General features: G+C 31.0%; 1 pseudogene; it reads left to right on the top strand.

The window, feature by feature from the left end:
* Positions 1-284: 284 nt before the first annotated feature.
* Positions 285-6,128, top strand: LOC113851114 (annotated as a pseudogene).
* The last annotated feature ends 8,222 nt before the right edge of the window (positions 6,129-14,350 follow it).

The raw sequence follows: 14,350 nt of genomic DNA, 5'->3' as shown, positions 1-14,350 counted from the left end.
TATTTTAAGCCTGGCATAGTAGCATGTCACTATTAAATATGTCACTATCAAATATATTTCTACAGAAACTTACCCACACCTTTTCTTTTATCTGGCTTCAATTGTTGTTAAGTTTGCTGAGTAATGCTTCAGTTAATGTAGTCAAACAAAAGGCAATAAATTTCTTTCTCATCCATTCCTTCCATTGGCTAGATATATTTGATTTCTTTTGTACTTAAGCTTATTTCCAAAGATGATATATATTTTTTTCTTTATTTTGTATGAGCTTGACCACAACATTTGACATGTTTGCAAAATTTTTATATTGTTTACTGAGAGCTCATCATGTGAGTAGAGACATTGCACTTGAGACCCATTTAAACATTCTTTTTGCTGTTAAAGGAAGGTAGCCTAGTTAACTTATGAACATTTCCTTATCCTTCATTCTTCAAGCATGTATTATATACCTCTTGTTTACGCTAAGAGCTTTAATGCATTTGCTGCTAAACTCTCTAAGGATGAAGCTAAGAAATTATCTAGCATGTGATCATTTTTCTCTAGTTCCTTCATTTTTTTTAAATAGTGTATATTTATGTTTTTATTTTTATTTTTCTTTGTATGTGTAGCAATGGATGAATTGCTTTCTGTCTTTCCAAATCAGTACCACAAGCTCCACACAACAAGATCATGGGACTTCATTAGATTACCTTTGACTGCTAAGAGAAAATTGAAATAAGAGGTGACATAATTGTAGCTCTTTTGGAAACCAGTTTGTTATATCTTACTTTCATTTTTCATTATATATATATATATATATATAATGGTATTTCATGATTTAATTGCAAAACATTTTGTTCCCATGTTGGTGAGGTAGGGATCACTCCTGAGTTTCAAGGATGATGGATTTGGTCTTTCACCAACTAAATGGAAAGGAACTTGTGATCTGTTGTAGTTAAAAAATGAAAATAGAGAAGAACAGAGACAAGTAGTTTTGTTTTGTAATTTTGAAGAAGAAATATATTTGAATTAATCAGCAACATTACAATAAATAAAGAAAAGGAAACCACGTAACCAATATATCAGCAAACATAGATAACAAAAACTAACTTGCTCTTAAAATGTAGGAACCACTTATTGATTGGGACGCCTATCTAATAAACTAAAAATGGTAAAAAAAATTTAACATGCAGTAACAAAAACATATGTTTAACACTCCTCCTTGCTTTAGAAACTGAAAACTCTAATTTTTAGCCTTAAAAGTTCAAATATGCTGACAGGCATTGACTTTGTAAATAAGTCGGACAATTGATCTTTAGACTTGCAGTAAACTAAGTTTACTTCTCCACTTTGCTGCATCTCTCTCAAGAAGTAGAGCTTGATGTTGAATTGTTTAGTCTTCCAATGACACACCAGATTGTTTGTAATTGAAATTGTTGCCTGATTGTCAACGAAAATTTCAGTTTTGTTCTTTTGCTGTATATGTAAATCGCATAAAATCTTTTTCAATCATAGAGCTTGATTTACAGTTGATGTTGCTGCTATGAATTCAGCCTTTGCAGTAGATTGTGCTACAATCTCTTGCTTCTTTGTGCACTATGAGAAAACTCCTGAGCCTAGGTTGAAATAGTATCCTGAAGTACTCTTCATGTCATCAATGGATCTAGCCCAATCACTATCAGAGAATCCATGCAACCTGAATTCTTGACACTTCTCAAATTTGACACCATAATAAACAAGTCCTTTGACATACCTTAATATTCTTTTAGCTGCTCTTAAATGCATTTCACTAGTACAATGCATAAATTGAGACAAGAAGCTTACAACAAATAGAATGTTTGGCCTTATTGCAGTGAGATACATTAAACATCCAATCAAGCTCCGATAATATCCTTCATCAATTTTTTCAGCACCATCTTCTTTGCTTAACTTCTCCTTGATATGCTTGGCCGGTAATGCACCTTCAACCACATCCTGTCTCATAAGCCTTCGTTGCTCTTGAGCTTGCAAGGCATGTAACACCTCTGCCAAGGGGATCTTGGACAAATCCTTTGTGTTCTCCAGGGTGGTTATTGATGCTTCATATTTTTTAGGCAATGTAACTAGAATTTTTTCTACAATTCTAGAATAAGCAAATTCAGTGCCCAATAACCTTACCTTATTAGCAATGCCGAGCAACCTATTTGAGTACTCTTTGATTGTCTTAGACTCTTTCATTTTTTACAGCTCAAATTCTCTCATTAAATTAAGCACTTGCATGCCCCTTATCCTTTCATCTCCTGCATACTCCTCCTTCAAATAATCCCAAATTGCTTTTGTTGTTTTTAACGTCATAATCCTAGTGAAGACGGTTGTTGAAACACTAGCAAAAGGCATGATTTGGCCTTTGCCTTCTTGGTTTTTGTCTCCCTGTGACTTTTCAGTTAGGCCATGGTAGAATTTTCTGACAGCAGATGAGTAGTGTAATCCTCTTCCATAGCTTTCCATAGATCCAATGCCTCTAGGTAGGACTCCATTCTCATTGCCCAAAGGTCATAGTTCTCCCCATCAAAGATGGAAGGAGCAATATGGGAAAAGCTTGCTTCAGCATTCATTTCATAGGTCCCATAAGAAAACTGCTCTGATACCAATTTGTTGGAGTTAAAAAATGAAAACAAAGAAGAACAGGGACAAATACATTTTGTTTTGTAATTTTGAAGAAAGAATACATTTGAATTAATCAGCAACAATACAATAAATAAAGAAAAGGAAACCACGTAACCAAGATATCAGCAAATGTGGATAACAAAAACTAACTTGCTCCTAAAGTGTAGGAACCACTTATTGACTGGGACGCCTATCTAATAAACTAAAAACGGTAAAAAAAATTTAACATGCAATAACAAAAGCATATATTTAACATGATTAATATGCTAATTTCTTGGGTTGCAATAAGTAATATTGTTATTCTTGTATACATTATGTCACTATATTTTGAATCTATGGACTTGACATATAATTGGTAGTATCAATATCGTGTTTTAATTAAATTTTATGTATAATTAATTTATTTCAAACTATTGATATAAGTGGTTAGCGAAATAATTAAAAAATAAATATTAAAATTAATCATTTCATAATTGAATTTACTACTTATATTCAGTTATACTTGTGTGCATACAGTCAATCTCTAATACTAAGTATGCTAGGAGCCACATTCTCAGTGAATTATTCTACATATATCTAAACATAAACATCACAATATGGCATAAGCTAACATTATGCTTCATTCCTTCTGCTTGCAACTTTCTATAGAAAATATGAAGCAAGATCATAGGAGCCAAATACTTTAAGATTGATGGAAGGTCTGATCCATCTAATAGATGTGGATGGTCATGGAACTCATATTACATCAATAGCAGTAGGTAATCATGTCCATAATGCAAGCCTTTTTGGTTTAGCTGGAAGGACTGCTCGCAGTGCAGTGCCATCAACCTAGTTGGCAATCTACAAAGTCTGTTGGACAAATGATGGATGTGTAGACATGGACATACTTATTGCATTTGAAACTGCTATACATGATTGTGTGGATGTCATACCTATTTTCACAGGTGGAGGGAATGCAAATTATGTGCAAGATTGTATAATAATTGAAGCATTTCATGCAATCATAAAAGGCATAATCATTGTGGCCTTAACTGGAAATGATGGTCCAATTATAACAGTTGCACAAATAATGCACCATGGATTGTCACAGTCGCAGCTAGTGGCATTGATAGGGATTTCCAGAGCACTATTGAGTTAGGAAGTGGAAATAATGTTTCTGTAAGTTCTATTATTTTGGCCACTGTCACAAATTGCTCTTCTACTCTTTTAGAGGTCCTCTCATTTAATTTCTACCAAAACTTGAGGCTTATAAGTTAAGTTTAAGTTTAACTTATGAGAGAAGTTTTATTCATCTTATTTATATTGTTTCTGTATGATAATTGAGAAGTTTCTGTATTTGTAATAGACCTCAAGGTGAGGCTTAATGTATATAACTCAATAGATAAGGTAAGACTATATAGGTATAACTTATAAGTTGCATTCATATATATATATATATACACACACACACACATATTATTGATACAATCTACCACAATAAAACAATCATACCTAATTTAGGCCCATATAAAAGAGCTTATAAAAATATTGCTTGTGACTTTTATTCATGCTTTTTAGCTTATTTCAATATAGCTTATCAAAATAAGCTCTTATCATATTAGTTCAAGAAGTTTTATGGTTAAACATACAATAGTCATTTTTATTCAGTTATGAAAACTACTTCATAATGAGTCACATGCATGCATTTTGTGGCATTATATCTAGGAGCAAATAATGTAGTTTGTAGGAATTAGAATGGATTTTGGTAACCACAAAAGTAGTCTTATAATTTTATTTATAGCTAATATAAAGTCAGTGGCTTGTTTAGAAGTATTATGATGAATATTTCATGTGTATAACTGTGAGTGTTATACATGGGGCATAAGTGAGCACCTTCAATTCAAAACAAAAATAGTACCCTTTAGTTAATGTGATTGATGCAGCTCAAAACTCTTCAAATAAGGAAAATGCTAGGCAATTTTCTTTTTGTTTTTCAATAATACTAGTTAAAATTTTTATATTATTAACATTACCAAAGAACATTCTAATGCATTGATAGATTTTGCTTTGAAAACTCCTTAGAGCTAAATAAGGTGAAAGGAAAAGTTATTTAGTGTAGATTAGGAACATGGGGCACTGAGGCTATAGTGAAAGCAATTGGAGGCATTGGTACTATAGTTGAAAGTGATCAATTTCTTGATATTGTCCAAATATTCATGGCTTCTACTACCATTGTGAATAGTAGCATAGGTCAAATTATTAAAAATTACACACAATCCACAAGGTTTGTTTCTTTAACAAGCTTATAATTTATTTGATGCAGCCTGATGTTATAGCTCCTAGCATTAACATCTTGGCATTTTACACACTTACGAAGTTAATTATTGGGTTGAAAGGGATATCCAATTTTCAAAATTCACACTTATGTCTAAGAATTCTATGTCATGCCCTCATGTTTTTGGAGTAGCAGCATATATGAAGTCATTTCACCCAAATTGGACTCCTGCAGCAATCAGATCAACAATTATTACCTCAGGTGATAGTTAAAGTCTTTGCCACTTTTGTTAGTTATCTTGATAAAACGTGAATATATATAGATACATAATTATGATAAATTTAAAAATTATAAAACACCAGCACAACTATAATACAACACATAAAATTAGTAAAAATAATATAAGAACACAAATCTTAAAGCAAAAATATTTTAATTTTAACATGAGTCATTTTAGACATAAAAAATGATATCATTTATATAATTATTATGGCATTCTCATCTCTATTGATACAAATTAAAAAAATATAAAATATAAGTAATTGTTCATAAAGTGGCTGATATAATTACATACCCAACATGATACAATAATGATAAGACTACTAGTTTGAAGTATTTGTGCTTCTTATGAAAAATCTTAAGACTTTATGGCTGAAGTGACAACTTCAAATCTCTTGAGATGGCTTGACTTGTGATTTGTCTATTTTTTTTTTAAAGCTAAACCTATGAGCCAAGTAATTAACAACGAGGCAGAATTTGCCTATTGTGCTGGTCAAGTGAATCCAACAAGAGTTGTGAACATTGGTTTAGTCTATGACATGGATGACTTTGGCTATATCCAAGAATTCTTATGCCATTAGGGCTATAATGGTTCCACTTTATCAGTGTTAGTTAGCTCTCATATAAATTGGTCCTCTTTGGTTCCTGGTCTTAGCCATGATGCTATCAACTATCCTAGCATGCAATTGAGTGTTAAAAGCAACATAGATACAATAGTAGGAGTTTTTAGGAGCAGAGTGACCAATTTAGGTCCTACTCCAACATCTACAATGCCACCATCAAATCTTCAAAAGAAGTGGAGATCATCGTGAAGCTTACTAGACTTGTTTTCTCTCACACCCTTTAGAAGAATGACTTTAAGGTAATGGTGAAAGCAAAAACTATGACAAGCATACAAATTGTGTCAGGTTCTCTTATTTGGAGAAGCTCCCATTACATTGTTAGGAGCTCAATTATTATCTACAGTCCATGAAGTTATGGTTAGCAGTTGCCAAATCAAGCTTGTACCACTCATTGCCTGTATTTTAACATTTGTTGCTCACGTTATGTTAATCATATGATTATAATTCTTTAATTCTCATAATGTTTATCATATTAGTGCAAGCATCAAATGCGAAGTCTTAGTTATGATCTTATAAGGTTTATGTTGAAGTCTTATGATTAACCTTAATTTAGTCAAACATTTGCTTCTCTCAATGTACTATGGTGAAAGTTTTGAATCAAAGAATGCAACTTGCGGTATATTAAAAAAAAGATAAAATAAGAAAGAAAAAAAAAAGAGATTAACAAAGACCTTATAAAGTCATGATACAATAAATAGAGGACCGTCAGTTCCCTTAGATTATCAATTACCTAAAGAAGTATGGTCTGGAAAGGAGGTAAAACTTTCATACTTGAGAGTTTTTGGTTGTGTGTCATATGTTTTGATAAACTCTGATAATAGAGATAAATGAGACTCCAAGGCAAAAAAGTGTTATTTTATCAGCTATGGATCTGACATGTATGGCTACAAGTTTTGGAATAACCAAAACAAGAAAATCATTATAAGTAAAAATGTTACTTTTAATGAGTACAGGTTCTATAAAGATAGATATGCGGAATCTATGAATGCAACAAGATTGCCAAAACTTTTTGAAAGTGTAGAACTGGAAGAAATTTCAGAAAGTGATGTAACCAATAAAAGTCAGATACAGAGGAAGAGTCTGAATCAAAACTAGAACCAGAACAAACAACAATGTCAGAAATCCCTATGACCCAATTGAGGAGATTCAGTAAAGTACCAGTAGCACCGCAAATGTATTCTCGTTCATTGCATTATTTATTATTAACTGATGTTGGTGAGCCAGAATATTTTGCAGAAGCCATATAGGAGAATGACTCTATTAAGTGGGAGTTAGCAATGAAAGATGAAATGGTATCTTTTCAAAAGAATGGAACATGGTCATTAACTAAGCTACCACAAGAAAAGAAAGCCTTGCAGAATAAGTGGGTTTATAGGTTAAAAGAAGAACCTGACGGTAGTAGAAGATACAAGGCGAGACTTGTAGTGAAAGGGTTTCAACAGAAATAGAAAATTGACTTCACATAGGATTTTTTTTCCTATTGTCAATATGACTACCATTAGAGTTATCTTAAGTATCGTAGTTCTAGAGAATCTTTACTTAGAGCAATTAGATGTTAAAACTGCATTCCTTCCTGGGGATCTAGAGGAAGATATCTATATGGTACAACAAGAAGGTTTTAAAGCTCCAAGCAAGGAGAATCTTGTATGCAAACTTCACAAAAGCTTGTATGGCTTGAAACAAACACCAAGACAGTGGTATAATAAGTTTAATGAGTTTATGAGCAACTTTGGATTTCATAGATGTTATGCGAATCATTGCTGCTATGTTAAGAAGTATGCTGATAGTTATGTCATTCTTGCTTTATATGTTGATGACATGTTAATTGCAGGATCCTGTATGACAAAAATCAACGAATTGAAGCAACAATTGGCCAAAAACTTCAAGATGAAGGATCTTGGCTCAACTAAACAAATTCTCGGCATAAGAATCTTTAGAAATAGATCAAAAGGTATTCTGAAGCTGTCTCAAGAGAAATATATAGAAAAATTGCTTTATAAATTTAATGTTGAAGATGTCAAGACCAGAAATACCCCTTTAGGAACTCACTTAAAGCTTTTAAAGAAGTAATCTTCATAGACAGATGAAGAAGAAAATTACATGTCAAGAATACCATATGCATCAGCTGTAGGAAGCTTAATGTATGCTATGGTGTGTACTAGACCTGACATAGCACATGCAGTGGGAGTTGTCAGTAGGCTCCTATCAAATCCTAGAAAGGGGCATTGGAAAGGTGTGAAGTGGATACTGAGATATCTAAAAGGCACTTTAGAAATGTGTTTGTGCTTTGGCAAAACTAATATCACTTTACAAGGATTTTCTGATGTAGATTTGGGAGGAGATTTGGGAGGAGATTTGGATGGTAGGAAAAGCACCACAGGTTACATTTTCCCCTTAGGTGGTACTATTGTGAGCTGGAAGTCTAAACTTCAAAGGAGATGCTATGGCTAAAAAATTTTCTCAAAGAATTAAGAAAAGAATAGGAAGATTCTCCATTATTCAGTGACAGTCAAAGTGCTATATCTCTTGCTAAAAATCTAATTTTTCACTCTAGATGCAAGCATATTAATATAAAGTACCGTTTTATCATAGACCTAATAAGTGCTGGAGACTTGTCTTTGTTGAAGATCTCAGGATCAGAAAATCCAGCTGATATGTTGATCAAGACTGTTACAACTGATAAGTTAAGGCTTTACATTATCTCAACTAGCCTTCGAGGATAACTAATGATGAAGGCGCTACACTAGGTGAAGAGCACATGAGCTCATTATTTACAAGGACCTAATCAGACTCCAAGTAGAAGAATTATTGAGATTGAGTAGTCTTATTTGGTCTCATATTATCTATTCTTGAGCGACTTCTGTTTTACTATTACTATATAAGTAATGTCCTATAAAACTTTAAAAATCATCCCGTGAATAACTTCTTGTATTCCTAGTATAGTTGTGGACGTAAGTACATATACTGTGTGTAAAACCATATTAAATTCTTGTATTCTCTCTATCTCTTTTCTCTTTCTTTTTTAGTTGTTCCTAACATGATTAACTTTAATTCAGTCAAACATTTACTTCTCTTCCTGTACTATGGTGAAAGTTTTGAATCAAAGAATGCAACTTGCCGTATGATAAAAAAAAAGATAAAATAAGAAAGTAAAAAAAAAAAGAGATAAAAGATGAAATAGAGTATAAACAATGTTATTTAGATTAAAAGATTTACTCAAATAATAAAAAGAGAGTAAAAATAAATAAATAAAATATTGTTTAAAAAATTAAATCTTGTTTATGAAAAAATAAATTTTTATCATTTTATTTTCTTAACATAAAATAATTTCTTATCTATTTTTTATGTAATAAACAAATTATTAGATTATTTAAAACTGAAAACATAAAACATACAACCCGTTTTTCTTGTATGGATTGTACAACAGGAATGAAAAGAAATATGTAGTTGTACCGAGATTAAGAGTATATTGTATGATTTTTATACAAAAAATAATTATAATTATTAAATATATATAATATAAAGTAGTTTATAAAAAATATAAATATTTTTTAATTTTTAAAATATTAAAATAATAATTATTATTAATTTAAAAATGTATAAAATATTATGTACTTTTAAATTATTAAATTAATTATTAAAATGAAACATTTTAATTCCTCCTCATTTTAATCCTCTTGTTACATCCGATACAAACAGAGTATTAATTGACCTTCAAGTCTTGCAAATCCTTAAAATCAACGTACCATTTAAGAATGCTTGACATTGGTTCACTAAAATTTTAATTTTTCTAAATTAGTTTCATAATTAAAATATATATTTATTTATTTAGAACACTTACAAATATTATATTTAATATATTCAAAAAGTAATTTTTCTATTTTATTATCGTATTAAAATCGGCTTAATGATTTAAATAATGCTTTTTTAAAAATTAATTACTAAAATAAAGTAAAAACTAAACTAATTCCCTATTTGAGACAAATTTTTGCCACATCAGCCCATGTTTCATATAAAAGTCAGACGAAAGTAATTTTTTTATTTTTTATTTAACCATTTTGTGTAAAAAAGGGACGAAACACTCCACAACTTGACACATATTACTAATTTCATATAAAATCGAGGCGAAATCATAGGATCTCAGTGCGTGTCCAAATCTTGTTAAATTCATCTCAATTTTGGATGAAATCATAGGATTTTAACACGTGTCAAAATATCGTTAAATTCGTCTACAGTTGAGACAAAATTCCTTTTAACCACCAATCAACAAGCTGCCCCTACACCTAAATATCTAGTAAAATTTGAATATATGATGTATGCGGATGCAAATCCAAATTGAAGTGCAGAAGGGGTTCCTAAACTTTCGAAGACTTGAAGAATATTAAGGTCAGTAAATTTTGGATACTTTTTTGAGTTTTTTTTATTGATAAATTATTAAAATTATAATTTTTAATTACTAAAATAAATAGAGGTAGTTAAAATTTATGAATATTTAGTAAATATATTTTTGTATATGTTGAAATTAAAAATTATTTAGATATTGTTAAAAAAAAATATAGAAGTTAGTAGATAGTTAATATTAACTTGTGTAATAAATAAAAATGATATTATATTTGTTGTGAATATTTATTTTATATATGTGGAATACGTATAAAAAATATAAAATTTTTTGTAATATAAAATGATGTGAAATGTAGTAATATGTTTGTATATATTAATAATAATTTAAATTAATTATTTATATAAATAAGTATAATTATAATTATTTATTGACATTTCTTTTCTTTTTTTTATAAACACAGGACGAGTGAGATTATTATTATTATTGTATATTGGAATGAAAAATTTGTTATTGGAAATGAAGGTGTGACATTTGAAGGTAATGAAAAAGTAATAAAGATAAAAAATGGATAAGTTTTATGAAAAAAAAAAAAAGATTCATGAAAAGTTGAATCTTAGTAATAATCATTTCATATCTAGAATAATTTCTCATTTTATGGTTGGTTCAAGGGCTAAACAATATACTGCATTGGATATATATGATGATGAAGATATTGATTATATGATTAGTGTGTATCAACAACAAAGTATTACAACTGTTATTGAATTATATGTAGATATTGTATTTAGTGAGAGTTCAAGAGTTGGGTCAAATATGTTGGACTTAAGCTTATCAATGTCACCGTCTAATCTTATGGAAATGGAGAATATAAATGTTATAGAAGGTATAAATTATACTATAATTTTATTTTTTTTATAAATTTTTAATGACAACACATATTAAATAAGTGTGTTTATTTTGAAAGATGTGCAGATTTATGTAGTTATGAAGATGAAGTCAATAATGATGATGATGAGATATTGATGAAAGACATATTCTGTTAAACAGCTCATCGGATACAGATATAAATGATGATTTGATTTAAACTTAAATTTACAACAAGAAAATGTTGGAGGTAATATTTATAGAGTATATTGATTAAATTCTTTATTTTTTTTAAATGATGAATAATGTTTGTTTATATGTAGTAGTAGGTGAAATACCTTTTTGGAATATAAGTCCACACTATAATTATATTAATTGGGACCATTTAGACCAAGAAATTGAAGCCAAAAAAATTAGTGATGACATTTCATGGGTTATTGGAGATCCATTACACGTGAGTTTATTATTTGACTCCACAAAGGAAGTTAAAAATTCCTTAAAACAACATACAAGAAAAATACATCAGAGTTATGTTGTTGTTGAGTCAACCCAACAAAGTTGTATGTGAGGTGTTTAAACCATAACAATGGTTGTCCATGGAGAATAAGAACATCATTATTTAAAAATGCAATAAAGTGGAAAATAACAAGGCATAGGGTAAGCATACATGCCTCAACCCAACAATATCTCAAGATCATACCAAGCTAGATTCAGATTTGATTTGTTCATGCATCATTGGTAAGTTTTGAATAAAATCTTATTTCATGAAGCCTTTTGACAATAAAGGAACTTACCTCTTTTGTTTCGTTGTTATGTAGGTATGGTTAATCTTGAACCATCATTGGCTATAAGTTTAACTTAATAAAGGATGACAAGTCAATTTGGATATAAAATTTCATACAAGAAGGCATGAAAGGCGAAACAAAAGGCGATTGTAAGAATTTTTGGTGACTAGGATAAATTATATGCTACATTGTAAAGATGGTTAGAGTACATCCAATTTTATGCTCTAGAGTCTGTTTATAAGATTGAAATGAAGCCGTTTGTTATTAGGGATCAAGAGGACAACAGATTTAGAATATTTGATCGATTGTTTTGGTGTTTTCATCAATGTAAGGAAGCATTCAACTTTTGTAAAGCTATTGCTAAGATATATAAAACATTTTTGTATGGTAAGTATCGTCACACATTGTTGATTGCAACGACACAAGATGGGAATAATTGTGTCCTACTATTTGCTTTTGCAATTGTTAAAGGAGAGACTTTGTCAGCGTGAGAATGATTTTTGGCAATGATTTGTGTGTATGTAACAACAAAGATAGGATTATGTTTAATATCTGATAGGCATCAAAGCATCAAAAGTATTGTTTCAAACCCATATATTGAATGACAACCTCCTAATGCATATCATGTTTATTACATTTGTCATATATCAAGTAATTTCAATCATAAATTCAAGAACATTGATTTGAAAAAATAGTTGACAAAATTAGGTAATATGACTCTATCTTTTTTTGGTTTCCTCTTAACTTATATTGATTTTAATTGTTAAGTAATGGTTGAATAATTGTTATTTGCAGCATATATACCTTCGAAGATTGTATTCAAAGAGAAGTTAAGAAGATTTCGTAATGAATCACAAAAAATACAGAGGTGGATCGACAACATATCAAAGAAAAAATGGGCTTTGAGTCATGACGACAATGAACGCCGTTATGGGCACATGACTACGAATTTGTCAGAGAGGCTGTTAACAAGGTTTTGAAGGCAGCAAAAAACTTACCTATAACTGCTCTGGTCAAATGCAATTATGGATGAATGATTGAATATTTTGTGAAGCGTGGAAAGAATGCTTTGAATTACCTGAACGTTGGTAAGAGGTATTGTTTAAAACTGCTGCTAAAAATGCAGAAAAATCAAGAAGAAGCATCTTCATATCAAGTGAGACGATATGATATAGAAAGAACAAGATTTGAGGTTGAAGAGACCTTCAATCCTATCACGCAAAGGAGTGGTAACAAATGGACTGTTGTTCTGTGTAGAAGATACTGTGAACGTGAGAGATTTTAGACATATCAATTTCCATGTTCACATGTAATTGCTGCTTGTGCATCAATAAATATTGACTTTTGGCAATATGTTGATGATGTTTACTCTGTACAAAATGTCATCAACGCATATTCATCACAGTGGTTCCCCTTTGGAAATGACAGTAATGTGCTTACACGCAATGAGTGGAAGTTAGTTCTTGATGAGACGAGAATAAGAAGTAAAGGAAGACCAAAATCAACTCAAATTAAGAACAAAATGAATTGAGTTGAGTCACAAAGTAGACAAAGATGTAGTAATTGTTATCAAATTGGTAACAATATACGTCAATGTACTTCTATAACGCCTAATGAGTAGTATAAAGGCCTTTATGTATGAAGTTGTACGGTGTATAATATTAATTATCAACATGGTTCTCTTTATTTATTTGGCAATATGTTCATTATGTATGTTATTTTATTTATAAGAAATCTGCATAACATAAGTTAATGTAAATCGAATGATGTATGCATTTAAATGAATTACCATATGTCACAGAACATCTAGTCAAGTTACAAATGATGGAACAATAGAAATATAAAAAATCTTACATAAGATATATGTATAAGTAGTGGGCTCAGTTTTGTCAAGGTCAATCCTCGTGTGTCTAGTTGGGTTGATGTGGGGTCAAGGTCGATCTCTAGCTCCACGGTATGGGTTATGACATACCTCTAGAGGTGGAACATCTAAGGTTGCTTCGAAGTCAGTATTCAAATAAATTCCATGACTATATGGGGTATCATATGAGGTCCCAGTAACAAAATCTGGATGTAGTGGTGGTGGTGTTAGAATAAATGGATCATATAGAGGCAGAGTGATGAATGGTGATGGACATGAGATATAACACTCTATGGTGATGGAGGGATCTATGGCAGATGTTGGGTGGCCTGAGATGAGTGGAAATATGTAGGTGGGCTGACTTGTTGTGTGTGGAAAGGAAACTGCGATGCAACGTAGAAGACTCCATCAGGACGCTCAAGTATGAGAGGAAGAGACCAGTCAGTCGGTTGAACCTCAGTGCGTCTACGCTATAATCCCCTACCTTTCCTTACGGTCCCTAGGTTGACCAACATCTATAACTGGATCCTCAGTATTGCCACTCTATATCGGAGGGTCAGATGAAGAAATAGGCTTCATAATGAGATTCAAATCATTCTTCAACACTATCATAGACTGACACAAGTCTCATATCTTATCAAAGGTGAAAGAATCATGACTATCAGTCATCAAATAGTGGGCTCTCTCAAGACCATCACCCTACAAAACAAATTTTTGTAT

Source organism: Abrus precatorius, unplaced genomic scaffold (genome assembly GCF_003935025.1).
Source record: "Abrus precatorius isolate BTA unplaced genomic scaffold, Abrus_2018 Scaffold9, whole genome shotgun sequence".
Classification (NCBI taxonomy): Eukaryota; Viridiplantae; Streptophyta; class Magnoliopsida; order Fabales; family Fabaceae; genus Abrus; species Abrus precatorius.
The sequence above is the reverse complement of the archived record's forward strand: the minus strand, read 5'-3'. Positions and strand labels throughout refer to the sequence as shown.